Source organism: Crocuta crocuta, unplaced genomic scaffold (genome assembly GCF_008692635.1).
Source record: "Crocuta crocuta isolate KB4526 unplaced genomic scaffold, BGI_CrCroc_1.0 scaffold207, whole genome shotgun sequence".
Classification (NCBI taxonomy): domain Eukaryota; kingdom Metazoa; phylum Chordata; class Mammalia; order Carnivora; family Hyaenidae; genus Crocuta; species Crocuta crocuta.
In genome coordinates this window covers 3,025,532-3,040,663 of record NW_027531996.1, presented here as the reverse complement: position 1 = coordinate 3,040,663, position 15,132 = coordinate 3,025,532, and positions in this window count along the sequence as shown.

The window sequence follows — 15,132 nt, the reverse complement described above, 5'->3', positions numbered from 1 at the left end:
GTCTACCAGAGATGCCTTCATCCTATAGAGATCCAATAATATAAAGTACCATAAACAATTAATTAACACAACATTTCCAAGTCCATACAATGAGAATGGGTGAGAAAACAGTGGCAGCTCAAGAGCTGTACCTGCCCCCATAAAAATCAGGATAAACTACCCCCCACCCCCAATGTAACATTGGAAACTACCAAGTTTGTCCTTTCCCAGCAGCCCATCAGGGGGCTTCTGTCCTAAATTGTTTATTGAAGCAAAGAGGCTTGATGACTTTTCTACCATGATGCTTTTTACATAAAATGACTACTACTCACTTATTTGTATATGTTATTTCCATCCCTAAAATCTTTCCTTTATTCTGTTCTCATGAGATCAGTTTGCTCAAACCTACACAGGACCCTGCATTTATTTGATAAGGTTGGATAAGCCTTTGCAAGGAGAATACATGTGAAGTCAGACAGGAGAGACTGGGCAAAATTGCCATCCAAAAATGTGTCTCTTTGGCATGAGATTATTTTAGGCTGATTATTTTTAACAAACAGAAGACTAAAGAAATTCTTCTTTTTACCTTATTCTTAACCGCCCAAAATAATTTAGGTAGGGAGCCTGCCCCAGGAAGAGAGCTATTACCAAAGTTAACTTTGTTTTTTGTTAGAAGGATTTCTCCAGATGGCATGGCAAACATTTGTTTACCAAACATTTGCTCTTCCCATCTGCTAGTGAATTGCCTTCCTCTTCTCTGAAGTCCCAGATCCCTACCTGCTTCTCCTCAGCTCAGGGTAGCATGTAAGCCTCAGCTCCCTGACTGTCTATGGGTCTCATATTCCTATGGGGCCCCTCATGTCAATTTCTGTGTGTGTGTGTGTGTGTGTGTGTGTGTGTGTGTTTCAAGTTTTTATTTAAATTCAAGTTAGTTTAACACATAGTGTAATATTAGTTTCAGGACTAGGACTTAGTGATTCATCACTTAGATATAACACCCAGTGCTCATCACAGCAGGTGCCCTCCTTAATGCCCATCACCCATTTAGCCCACCCCCTGCCCAACTCCCAGCCAGTAATCTTCAGTTTGTTCTCAATAGTTAAGAGTCTATTTTATGGTTTGCCTCTCCCTCTCTTTTTTTTTCTTGCCCCTGTTTATCTGTTTTGTTTCTTGAATTCCACATATGAGTGAAATCATATGGTATTTGTCTTTTTCTGACTTATTTTGCTTAGCATAATACACTCTAGCTCCATCCACGTAATTGCAAATGGCAAGATTTGATTCTTTTTTTATGGCTGAGTAATATCCCATTGTAAATATGTCCCATATCTTCTTTATCCATTCCTCAGTCAATGGACACTTGGGCTCTTTTTATAATTTGGCTATTGTAGACAAAGCTGCAATAGACATCGAGGTACATGTATCCCTTTGAGTATTTTTGATCCTTTGGATAAATACCTAGTAGTGCAATTGCTAGGTCATAGGGTATCTCCAAGTTTAACTTTTTGAGGAACTTCCATACTGTTTTCCAAAGTGGCTGCATTCCCTCCAAGAGTTTAAGAGGGTTCCCCTTTCTCTGCATCCTCACCAACACTTGTTTCTTGTGTTGCTAATTTTAGCCATTCTGACTGATGTGAGGTGATATCTCATAATAGTTTTGATTTGTATTTTCCTGATGATGAGTGATGTTGAACATCTTTTCATGTGTTTGTTAGCCATCTGGACATCTTCTTTGGAAAAATGTCTATTCATGTCTTCTGCCCATTTCTTAACCGGATTATTAAATTTTGGGGTGTTGAGTTTGATAGGTTTTTTGTATCTTTTGAGTATTAACTCCTTCTCAGATACATCATTTGCAAATATCTTCTCCTATTATGAAGGTTCCCTTTTAGTTTTGTTGATTGTTTCCTTCCTGCTGTGCAGAAGCCTTTTATCTTGATGAAGTCCCAATAATTCATGTTTGCTTTTGTTTCCTTTGCCTCAGGAGACTTGTCTAGTAAGAAATTGCTATGGCAAAGCCAAAGAGGTTGTTGCCTGTCTTCTCCTCTATGATTTTGATGGTTTCCTGTCTCTCTCGTAGGTCTTTCATTCATTATGAATTTATTTTTGTGTATGGTGTAAGAAAGTGGTCTGGTTTCATTCTTCTGCATGTCTCTGTCCAGTTTTCCCAGCAACGTTTGTTGAAAAGACTGTCTTTTTTCCATTGGATATTCTTTCCTGCTTTGTCAAAGATTAATTGACCATATAGTGGTACCATTTTTGGGTTTTCTATTCTGTTCCGTTGATCTATATGTCTGTTTGTGCCAATACCATACTAGGTTGACTATAGCTTTGTATTATAGCTAGAAATTCTGAATCGTGATGCCTCTAGCTTTACTTTTCTTTTTCAGGATTGCTTTGGCCATTCAGGGTCTTTTGTGGTTCCATACAAATTTTAAGATTGTTTCTTCTAGCTCTGTGAAAAATGCTTTGATACAGATTGCAGATAATGTGTAGATTGCTTTGGGTAGTGTTGACATTTTAACAATATTTGTTTTTCCAACCCATGAGCATGGAAAGTTTTTCAATCAGTTTCTTCATGTCCCCTTCAATTTCTTTCATAGGTGGTTTATAGTTTTCAGAGTACAGATTTTTAATCTCTCTTTTTTAAAAATTTTAAAGCTTATTTATTTTTGAGAGAGAAAAAGTGTTAGCAAGAGAGAACTCAAGCAGGGGAGGGGCAGAGAGAGAGGGAGAAGAATCTGAAACAGGCTCCAGACTCTGAGCTGTCAGTGCAGAGCCTGATGTGGGGCCCAAACTCACGAAGCACAAAATGGTGACCTGAGCCAAAGTCGGACGCTTAACCGACTGGGCCACCCAAGTGCCCCTAGATTTTTATCTCTTTAGTTAGGTTTATTCCTAAGTTATCTTATGGGGTTTGGTGCAATTGTAAATGGGATTGACTCCATGATTTCTCTTTCTGCTGTTTTGTTATTGATATGTAGAAAAGCAACAGATTTCTGTACATTGATTTTGTGTCCTGTGACTTTACTGAATTCATGTATCAGTTCTAGTAATTTTTGGTGGAATCTTTCAGGTTTTCCACGTAGAATATCAAGTCATCTGAGAAGCATGAATGTTTGACTTCTTCTTTGTCAATTTGGATGCCTTTTATTTATTGTTGTTGTTGTTGTTGTCTGATTGCTGAGGATAGGACTTCCAGTACTATGTTGTTCTTTTTATATCATGTATTTCTGCTCTGATCTTTATTATTTCCCTTCTTATGGTGGCTTTAGGCTTCATTTCTTGTTCTTTTTTAGCTCCTTGACTGTAAGGTTAGATTGTGTATTTGAGACTTTTCTTAATTCTTAACGTAGACCTATATTGCTATATACTTCACTCTTATAACCACTTTTTGCTGTATCCCAATGGTTTTGGCCTGTCATGTTTCTATTTTCATTTGTGTCCATGTATTTTTTTAATTTCTTCTCTACTTTCCTGGTTAACCCATTCATTCTTTAGTATGATCTTCTTTAACCTCCATGTATTTGTGGTCTTTACAAATTTTTTCTTGTGGTTGACTTCAAGTTTCATAGTGTCATGGTCAGAATATATGCATTGTATTGTCTCAATCTTTTTGTATTTGTTAAGGCCTGATTTGTGATCTAGTATGTGATCTATTCTGGAGCATGTTCCATGTGCACACGAAAAGAATGTGTATTCTGCTGCTTTCGGGTGCAATATTCTGCATACATCTGTTAAGTCCATCTGGTCCAGTGTGTCATTTAAAGCCATTGTTGCCTTGTTGATTTTCTGCCTAGATGATCTGTCCATTACTGTAAGTGGGGTGTTAAAGTTCCTTACTATTATTGTACTATTATCAATGAGTTTCTTAATGTTTGTTATTAATTGATTTATATATTTGGCTGTTCCATCTTGGGGGCATAAATATTTACAAATTTTAGATCCTCTTGTCGGACAGACCATTTTATTATAATATAATGCCCTTCTTCATCTCTTGTTACAGTTTTTGCTTTAAAATCTAGTTTGCCTTATATAACTATGGCTACTCTGGCTTTCTTTTGATATCTATTAGCATGATAAATGGTTCTCTGTCCCCTTATTTTCAATCTCTAGGTGTTTTTAGGTCTAAACCGAATCTCTTGTTGGCAGCATAAAGATGGGTTTTGTCTCATCCATTCTGACACCCTATGTCTTCTATTTGGATCAGTTAGTCCATTTACATTCAGGGTAATTATTTATACATATGAATTTAGTGTCATTGTATTACTTGTTAAGTCATCAATTCTGGGGATTGTCTCTATTTCTTTCTAGTCTATGTCAATTTTGGTCTTTCTTCCCCATTCAATAAATCCCCTTTAATATTTCTTGTAGGTCTGGTTTAGTGGTCACAAACTCCTTTAGTTTTTGTTTGTCTGGGAAACTCTTTATCTCTCCTTCTATTCCGAATGCCAGCCTTACTGAATGGAGTATATTGGCTGCATACTTTTCCCATTTAGTAAATTGAATATACCCTGCCACTACCTTCTGGCCTGCCAAGTTTCTGTGGAGATATCTGATGCTACTTTTATTTGTCTTACATTGTAAGTTAGGGATTTATTTTCACTTGCTGTTGTTTAGGATTTTTCCCTTATCTCTGTATTTTGCAAATTTTACTATCGTATGTTTCAGTGTTAGTTTGCTTTTGTTGATTTTGATGGGAGTTCTCCATGCCTCTTGGATTTGGATATCTGTTTCCTTCTCCAGATTAGGGAAGCTTTCAGCTATAATTTACTCAAATAAGCCTTGTGCCCCTTTTTCCCTTTCTTCTTCTGGGACTTCTATGAAAAGAATGTTATTATGCCTTATGGAATTGCTGAGTTCTCTATGTTTGCATGTGCGATTCAATATTTTTGTTCCCTTTTTTCCGTTTCATTAGTTTTCATACTTTTATCTTCTATATCACTTTTTCATTCCTCTACTTCTTCCATCTTTGTGGCCATTACATCCAGTTAGCTTCACATCTCAGTTACTGCATTCGTTTTACTTCCCTGCCTAATTTTTAGGTCTTTTATCTCTGCAGTAAGAGATTCCTTGGTATCTTCTATCCTTTTCTCAAAGCTGGCTAGTATCCTTATGATTGCTGTTTTAAGTTTTGGATCAGGCATATTACTTATATCTGTTTCAATTAGATTTCTGGCTGTGATTTTTTCTTGTTCTTTGTTTTGAGGTTAATTCCTCTGTCTTGACATTTTGTCTGGACATTTGTCTTCACTGTGTTAGGAAAACCTGTTATGTTTCCTGCTCCTGAGAGTAATGCCTTTATTAAGAAGAGGTCATATACTGTCCAGAGCCTGGTGCTTCAGGAAGTGTTTCTGCTGTATGCTGTGTGCACTCTGCTGCTGTGTTTTGGCTGTTCTTTTCCTCAGGTCGGTCCTGTACAGAGTGTCTCCTTGTCTGCAGTGGGGGAGTGTTTGGACCTTAGCCAGAGTGTGGTGACTGTTAACTAGATGTGTTCTGGTCTGCTTGTTAAATGAGGCTATTTCCACCAGAGCTAAAGCTGTGCAGCTCTCTCTGGTCTTCAGATTTGGTGTGTGTGGGTGGTTTGTGCTGGTCTTCTGGGTGAGGGCCTGCTGCTCTGGTTCTCAGGCACACTTGCCCTAGTAAAGAAGCACCCACAGAGTGTGGGAGGGTGGGGCTTGGTCTAAGTGGCTCAAGCCTTCACTGTGGGTGCTGTTGTCAGTGAAGTCAGTCCATGCTGACAAATAGGGGACAAAAATGGCACCAGCCTTCTCCCTTTTCTCTGGAGAGGGAAGTTCATAGCTGCTTCTCCTCAAGAAGCCTTCCCAGAGGAGAGAACACTATTTCCTCCTGTGTTCTAGGAATCCCTCATATTTCTGCCTTCACTCTGTCTGTGTCTGAACCATCTGCATGGCCAGGAACACACAGTGCACTTATGTTCTATATCAGGCAGACTGGCTGAGTTTCAAAACCCCAAACCAAACATGATAAGAACCCATGCTGATCGTCTGGGGGAGACTCTCACCATGCTGTGGCTGGTGTCAGTTTGTCCCAGAAGAGTAGTCTTATGAACATAGAGGAGCTTGGGGTTTAGAATAAACCACAGCAAAAAGTCGGTATCCAAGTTAGCTGTCCTCAGCAGGTGTCTCTGCCACTAAGCTAAGGAATGGGGCAGTGCAAAGGCACCCACTGACTCTTGTCCCCTGACAGGCAATGTCAGCTCCCCCAGAAACGCTCCAAGAAGGGGGAGCCATCTCTCCCAATATGTCCTAAGGGATCCTCAGATCACGCTGTCTGCTCCCAGGTGTCTGCTCTCCTCTACAGGAACACCACAGCCCCTGCCCGACTCAATACCATCCAGACCTCTAAGACTCCAGTCTTTGAACTCCGCCGGTTGTAAAAATTCACAATAATCAGCCCCTCTCCTTTTTGAAGTCAATTGCTTTGGGGAAGTGTTTTCCTTGTGTGATCCCCTGTGTGCTGCCTCTCTCTCCCTTTCTCTATCTCTCTCTCATGCTCTCCTCTCTCTGTGATCAGGGTTCCCTCACCTCCACATCTATCTCATGTCAGTTTGATTATTAGATCAGTCAGAGGAACATAGAAGAATAGAAGAATCCACCCCCAACCACACAGACGCACACACACCGGGCACGCGCGCACGCACACACACACACACACACACACACAAACACACACACATTCCGAAAATACAGCGTTGGATATTTGGTCGTTACTAAGAGTGTGTTCTTGTTACTGAGGACTGATGGATGTGGGGGGAGGGGGGGATGGGCATGGAGGAGGACACTTGTGGGGATGAGCACTGAGTGTTATGTGGAAACTAATTTGACAATAAACTATTAAAAAAAAAAAGAGTGTGTTCTTGTTATTTTAAGTTTAGCCATTCTAACTGGATGACAAAAATCAGAATGCTAATGAGTAGGAAAAAGGTACCTGCTGAATTAAGGCAAGAGCTTCTTATATATTTATTTATTTTTAAAGTTTATTTATTTTGAGACAGAGACAGAGACACTACAAGCAGGGTTGGGGCAGAGAGAAAGGGAGAAAGAGAGAATCCCAAGCAGGCTCAGCATTGTCAGTACAGAGCGTGATGTGAGGCGCAAACTCACAAACTGCGAAATCACAACCAGAGTAGAAACCAAGAGTCAGACGTTCAACGGACTGAGCCACGTAGGTGACCCAAGATTTTATTTTTAAGTTATCTCTATACCCAAAGTGGGGCTCAAGCTCACAACTCTGAGATCAAGATCACACTTTCCGCTGATTGAGCCAGCCAAGCACCCCATACTTCCTCCTCTTTATGAATAATGAATGAGCTGAAATAATGAATGAGCTGAAAATTAAAAAAAAAAAAAAAAAGGATTCATTTTCATTTCTGGCCTCTGAATCCCGAGAAAAGCAGGATGTGGACTTCTGACCTTTTAGTCTTACCAAGTTCATAAACATGAATTCAGACAAAAGGAAAATGGTTTCTACTCACTGGAGAAGGAAACAGCTCTAATAAACATTTCTTGCTCAACTCTTAACTATCTAATCAAATTCAGGAGTGATTATTTGCAACCAGCCATGAATAAATGGACTACATAATAAACAATGCATAAATCTAACAACTTGGAATCTTTTCCACCACCCACCTCAAACACTCTCAACCAATAGGATTTGCTTTAGCTTGCTCTTCCTGGCCCTACTGCCAAATTTTGTTCCCAGCCTGCTACTTAAGTCTCCAGTTTTACTTTATCACTGCTATTTACTCCTACAGCCTGAAACAAAACAAACTAAACAACAGAAAGGGAAAACAAACAAGTCAAAGCCGTCACCCCTGCTTTCCATTCAAAATAATCCAAGTGACTCCCACCTTGCCATCCACCATCAGACTTTCCTACTAAGCCCACACACCACACCCAAGGCCGTCCTGTTGGGCAGGTTTACCTTTATGCCCTCTTACCTTAACAGAAACGGAACTATCTTCACAGCACTCATGCCCAGTTGCCTTTTTTTGTGAAATTCTTGCCTTCTACTCCTATTTATTTTATGATAGAACTTTCTCTCCAGTTGTGCCTTTAAGCCCATCAATTCATTTTTATTAAAGTCTTCCCAATCCTTGGTTAAATTACTTTCAGAACATAAACTCACTGTCTACATGGCTTTTATGATGGCATTTGCTCTTCCTTTTTTTTTTTTTTTATCTCAAGGAATTTATCTCCTCAGCAGGAGCTGGAATAGTCTTTCTAAATTGCATATCTGATTATATTATTTCTCCCTTTTAAATTGTTTCATGAGTCTCTGTGACCCATCAGGGAAGTTCCAAACCCCTCACATACTTGGAAGTCTTTTATTATGGCATCGTTCCAATTTTGCTTTCTGACATGCTCCACCCCCAAAATGTCATATCTCTCATGCCAGCCATGCCAAACTGCTGTGCCCTATATATACATAACACACCCTTTCTTGTCTTTATCCATCTGTGCTTGTTGCCTCTTGTGGTGGGGTGCCTCCTTCTGCTCACCACCTTCCAGGGCAAGTACAAACCCCTACATATTCAAAGACACATCTGGCGAGCCTGCTTTTCACTTTTTAAGAGGCATTAAGTATTTTCTACTATGTCTGTCTTGCCACAAAAATATCTGCTATAACTGTGGCAAGAATAGAGTACATCTGAGGATAGACAGCTGGTTTACTCCCCTTCAACCATATGCTATCTGACCAGTTCTCTGAGCATCCTGGACCAGAGTGTGACATGTGGGTGCTTTAATAACTGGCACCACCTTACTTTGCTGTTATTTAAACTGTGGTTCAATACTTATTTGGTAAAATGAGAGACGACCTTTAGTAATAAAAATGAGATGTTGAATTATGTTAACATTTATAATACAGGATTCATGATATCTTCATTAGCACTCTCATCATCACAGCTAATATTGTTTACAATATATCACATACTGTGATAAGCATGTTATATTCATTATTTCATTTGTTCCTCAAACTAATTCTAGTCTTATCATCTTATTTCAGGTCACACCCCCACCCATTTTTGTTATTTCTGCTATTTCCCCAACCTGCTATACTTTCTCTTCTTTCCCACAGCAACGTTCACATTCAAATGTACTATTTATCTGCTTTTCTGCCTACTGCTTCTTTCCTGATTTTCATGTGGAATATAAATTCCATAAGGCATCAGCCTTTAAAAAATTCTAGCTCATTATAGAAGCATGTGATAGGTGTTCTATAAATATTTGTTTCTTTTACTTTTAAGTTTTATTTACTTATATTTTTGACAGAGAGAGAAGGAAGGAGGGAGGGAGATGATGAGTAGGGGAAGGTCAGAGGGAGAGGGAGAGAGAAAATCTCAATGTGGGGCTTGAACTCATGAACATTGATATCATGACCTGAGCCAAAATCAAGAGTTGGACCCTTAACCAACTTGAGCCATTCAGGTGCTCCTTGAGTAGCCAAAACTCTGAAATAAATATTTTTTAAATCTTCATTTTATGAATAAGGAAGTTAAGACACAAAGAAGTTTGGGCAAACAGCAGGTAGATGGAGGACTCAGAATTTGAATTGACAGTAGATTCCAGAGTCTGCTTTCTTAACATTACATGGAACAAAATGTAGCAATTTATCTGGGATTACCTTTCATTTAAAAATTATCATCAGTCAGAGGAGCCAACATGGCAGAGCAGCATGGAAGTTTTCTGCTTCCTTCATACCTGAAATGTAGCTAGATCAACACCAAACCATCTTCCACACCTAGAAAATTGATCTGAGGATTAACACAACAATCTGCATAGTTTGAGCCACAAAACTCAGCAAGTACACAGCACAGAGAGGTGAACTGGGGGAGAGAGAAGCCATGGAGGATAGGGAGCTGTTTTGGCTTGCTGAGAGAGGATGGAGTCAATGAGTAGGATACAGCAAAAGTGCCTACCCTGAAAGCAGCTGGAGAATACGAGGAAAGGTGGAAACACCTATAAGAGATGGAACAAGAAAGGGAGAAAAGAGAAAGAAGAAGATTTAAATACCATTAGGACTCTATAAACAGGGGAGCACAGAATCTGAAACTGCACAGCAGCTTGATACCTGGCAGAGCTCTGGTGGGAAGGAAGAATCCCCAGGAGCAGTGAGGTCTGAGAGGTCCTCGGGCCACACAGGATGAGGTGGTTCCCCTGATGAGAGGACATTCAGTAGAGTCTGTGCAGCCTCCCCCCAACACGCTGAGAACAGCCATGTTGCCTGTGTTGGAATAAGGATGTTAAGGGGCAGTGAAGCCTGGCACCAGATGTGTGTTGTGATTTACCATAATCCCTGAAACGCTGCTGCTACACCATTGCATGAACTTCTTCTGGGACAGGCTGGCACCTGGCCACAGTCTCTAGGTATCTGCAGCAGCATAGTCACACAAACGTTCCTGGTGGTGGGGTAGCACCCAGCCCTTGCCCAGCGAGACCCTTTCCCAGAGGGTCTGAGTGGGTCAAAGCCTAAGAGCCCTCAGAAGTGAGGGGTTTGGAAACATAGCCCCATCTGAGATAAAATTCAGGAAGGAGATGCCACCTGGCAGGCTGACAACTTTGTCATGGTTGTAGACAGCATAGAAATGGGGTGTGGATGGAAGCCAGAGACAAAGGAGAGGTGCTCAATTATTGGTTAGTGAGAGCACACAGAGTTCTGATGCTAGAGACTGGGTAGCTGAGTGACATCATTTTTCACCCTCTCTGAAGCGTGTGCAGATTCGCCTACAGGAGCCATGAAGATCCACCCCAGTAAGGTAAGCAGTGCCATCTAGTGAAGAATGGAGCCATTATACTAAGCCCGGTCCAACTGCACCAACCAGCGGAATACCACAAGTCTCTCCACCTGCTTAGTTTATGCATTATAAAGTACTTCATAGTTTGACTTCTAGGGGAAACTGCATGTAATTTCAATCATATTTCATTCTGTTCTCTGGTCCATCTATTCAGTTTTTTTTTTCTTATTTTTGAATACAGAAAGAAAATATTTTATTTTTCTTTTCTGTTTTATAAAAAAGATTTTTCTTCAATTTTTTTCTACTATATTTTTTTATTTTTTGTAAATTTTTTATTCTATTTTACTTTGATAACTTTATTTTATTCTACTTCATTGTATTCATTTTTAAATTTCAAATGTTATCCTACTTTTCCCCCTTTTTTAAAAATTTTCTTTCCTTTCCCTTTTTTCTCTGTTCTATCAAGCTTCTTTCAACAACCAGATCAAAACACACCTAGAATCTGGTATCTTTTATTTGATTTTTGTGTGTTGTTTTCAATTTTTTAATTTTAATTTTTTATTATATTAATTATTTTTCTTCTTCCAAAATGACAAAATGAAAGAATTCACTCCAAAAGAAAGAACAGGAGGAAATGACAGCCAGGAACTTAACACAGATACAAGCAAGATGTCTGAACCATATTTTAGAATCATGGGAAGAAGAATAATAGCTGGGGTTGAAAAAAGCTTAGAACCCCTTTCTGCAGGGATAAAGGAAGTGAAATCTAGCAAGACAAAATTAAAAATGCTATAACTGAGATGCAATCTTGAGTAGATGACACAGCAGCAAGGATGAATGAAGCAGAGCAGTGAATCAGCAATATAGAGGACAAAATTATGGAGAATAATGAAGCAGAAAAAAAGAGGGAAACTGAGGCCAAAGAGCACTATATAAGAATTAGAGAACTCAGTGTCTCATTAAAAAGGAATAACATTCAAATCATAGGGGTTCCAGAAAAAGAATGAGACAGAAAAAAAGGGTAGAAGATTTATGTGAGCAAATCATAGTGGAAAACTTTCTGAACCTGGAGATAGACACAGACATAAAAATCCAAGAAGCACAGAGAATCCCCATTAGATTCAACAAAAAGATGTGATACATCACATTAATAAAAGAAAGGACAAGAACCATATGATCCTCTCAATAGATGCAGAGAAAGCATTTGACAAAATACAGCATCCCTTCTTGATAAAACCTCCCAAGAAAGTAGGGATAGAAGGATCATACCTCAAGATCATAAAAGCCATATATGAAAGCCCCACTGCTAATATCCTCCTCAATGGGGAAAAACTGAGAGCTTTGCCTCTAAGGTCAGGAACACGACAGGGATATGTACTCTCACCACTTATTCAACATGGTATTGGAAGTCCTAGCCTCAGCAATCAGACAACAGAAAGAAATGAAATGCATCCAAATCAGCAAGGAGGAAGTCAAACTTCCATTCTTCATAGACAACATGATACTCTAGATGGAAAACCCAAAAGATTCCACCAAAAAAACTTCTAGAACTGATCCATGAATTCAGCAAAGTCACAAGATGTAAAATTAATGCACAGAAATTGGTTGCATTTTTATACACCAATAATGAAGCAACAGAAAGAGAAATAAAGGAATCAATGCCATTGCAATTGCACCAAAAACCATAAAATACCTAAAAATAAACTTAACCAAAGAGGTAAAAAATCTACACAATGAAAACTGTAGAGAGCTTATGAAATAAATTGAGGAAGACACACAAAAAAAGGAAAAATATTCCATGTTCATGGATTGGAAGAGCAAATATTGTTAAAATGTCAACATTATCCAAAGTAGTCTACATATTCAGTGCAACCCCTATCAAAAGAGCATGAGCATTCTTCACAGAGCTAGGACAAACAATCCTAAAATTTGTATGGAACCAGAAAAGACCCCAAATAACCAAAGTAATGTTGAAAAAGAAAACCAAATCAGCACAATCCCAGACTTCAAGCTGTATTACAAAGCTTAATCATCAAGACAGTATGGTAACAGCAAAAAAAAAACAGACACTCAGATCAATGGAACAGAATAGAGAACCCAGAAATGGATCCACAAACGTATGGCCAACTAATCTTTGACAAAGCAGGAAAGAATATCCAATGGAATAAAGACAGTCTCTTCAGCAAGTGGTGCTGGGAAAACTGGACAGTGACACACAGAAAAATGAACCTGGACCACTTTCTTACACCATAAACAAAAATAAGCTCAAAATGGATGAAAGATCTAAACATAAGACAGGAAGCCATCAAAATCCTAGAGAAGAAAGTAGACAAAAACCTGTGACCTCTGCCACAACAACTTCTTACTCAACACATGTAACGGAGGCAAGAGAAAATAAAAATTACCATCAGTCTTGCTCACAAAGGCTAGCAGTCCCTTTTATAGAAACAGGAATTGAATATTGTTTAAAAACTCATGAAAATATCCAATATTGTTTAGGAAACTTCATGTCTGGTGTTTATGTTCCAAAAAGTGTTTCCTTTAACATTGCTTATGTTCTCTCTTTAGGTTTAATTTGTTTCTATTGTTGTGATATCTTTCCAAACCAGGAAACTTCTTTGGAAGTATACTTAGGGTGTTTAAATTTAGATAAAAAACTAAATTTCCTGTTCCAGGCAAAAGCATCACATCATCATGGTTTCTATGGTTTCAGAATTCTAACTGTCAAATACAAGGGTTCATCAGCCACCTGGTTCCTTCTGATGGCTGGGGTCACTAATTTTCACTGCATACATTTGCACCTCATAAAAATGTCCACAGAGACATGACTCAACCAACAAGTGCTGGTGAGTTCAGTTTTTCTAAAGAATGTCAGCATAGACATGCACAGGAATCAGACTAATTTGCATTTTTTTCTACTAAAGAAAATCACACTCCTCCTGTGTCTCCTCTATTCTCAATACTTCACTACAACACTACTTCACATCTACACCAGATGTGTGGGGTTTCCACACACCAAGAAGTTCTGCGATACCACCTGGATATCCTACAATTCAATTCAGTTCTTACACTATCTACCTGGTGTTAGCATCAGATTCCACACTAAGGGTCAGTCCTACCAGACTGCTCCCCACCCCCACTTAGATGCCAATCACAGATCCAGGTTGTCACCTCTGCTTCTGACCAACTGGTACAAATTGGAGGCTCCTGTGACACCCTTCTCGGGTTCCATTAATTTGCTAGATTAGTGTGTAGAACTCAGGAAAACATTTAACTCACTACATGACCAATTTATTACAAAAGGATATAATTCAGAAACAGCCAAATGGGAGAGATATAGGGCATGGCATGTAGGAAGGGGTATGGAGTTTCCATGCCTTCTCTGGACACCACTCACCCTGTATATTCACATCTTCACCAACCTGGATGCTCTCAGAATCCAGTCTTTTGGTTTTTGTTTGTTTGGTTTTTGTTTTTATGGCAGCTTCATTACATAGGCACAATTGATGAAATTATTGGCCATTGGTGATTGAACTCAATCCCTAGCTCCTCCCTTCTCCATTGAGGTCATGTGGTGGGGCTGAAAGTTCCAACCCCATAATCACAGGGTTGGTTTCCCTGGCAACCAGCCCTACCCTTAGGGACTTTCCAAAAGCCACTTCAATTACATAAACTCAGCTGTAACTGAAAGGAGCTTGCTGTGAGTAAGAAAACAGCACCTTTCACCCTTACAGGCCTGAAGCCGGATCAGAAGCTGAGGGCAAGGCAAGAGAGCAAATATTATAACCCCAGATGCTCCCATTGTTTTCATCACTCAAGCAATTCCAAAGTTTGGAGAACTGTGAGCCAGGAATATAGACAAAGACCAAAATACATATTTATGATAAATCACAATATCACAGTGAAGCCAAATACTCGAACAGGAGGGAGACTAAGTTGCATTTTTTCTACAGAACTGTTCATCCTGATGTTTTATGCCCGCGGTGAGTGCCTCACTTGTGTCACTCTGGTCCCAGCCTGTGGCTCAGGGTGGTACAAGAATAGCTTGTAGTAGTGGCAACCATTTTGGACTCACTTTGGTTGCATTTGCATATGGCCAAGAAGAGAGTTTACTGACTTGGCCTCTCCCCTTCAGGTTCTGAGTGACTAAATAAACATGTTTTGTACTTTTCTTTGCTTTTTGAAAAATGTTCTGAAGATCTTCCACAAAGATCTATCAGTAATTTACAGGAAACTGAGGTTTGGGTGGTGGTCACTGATCTGGTGAAGTGTGAATGATGAAAATAGTGCTTTATATAAAATGGGTATGGTCTATGGAATACTACTTGGCAATGAGAAAGAATGAAATCTGGCCATGTGTAGCAACATGGATGGACCTTGAGGGGGTTATGCTG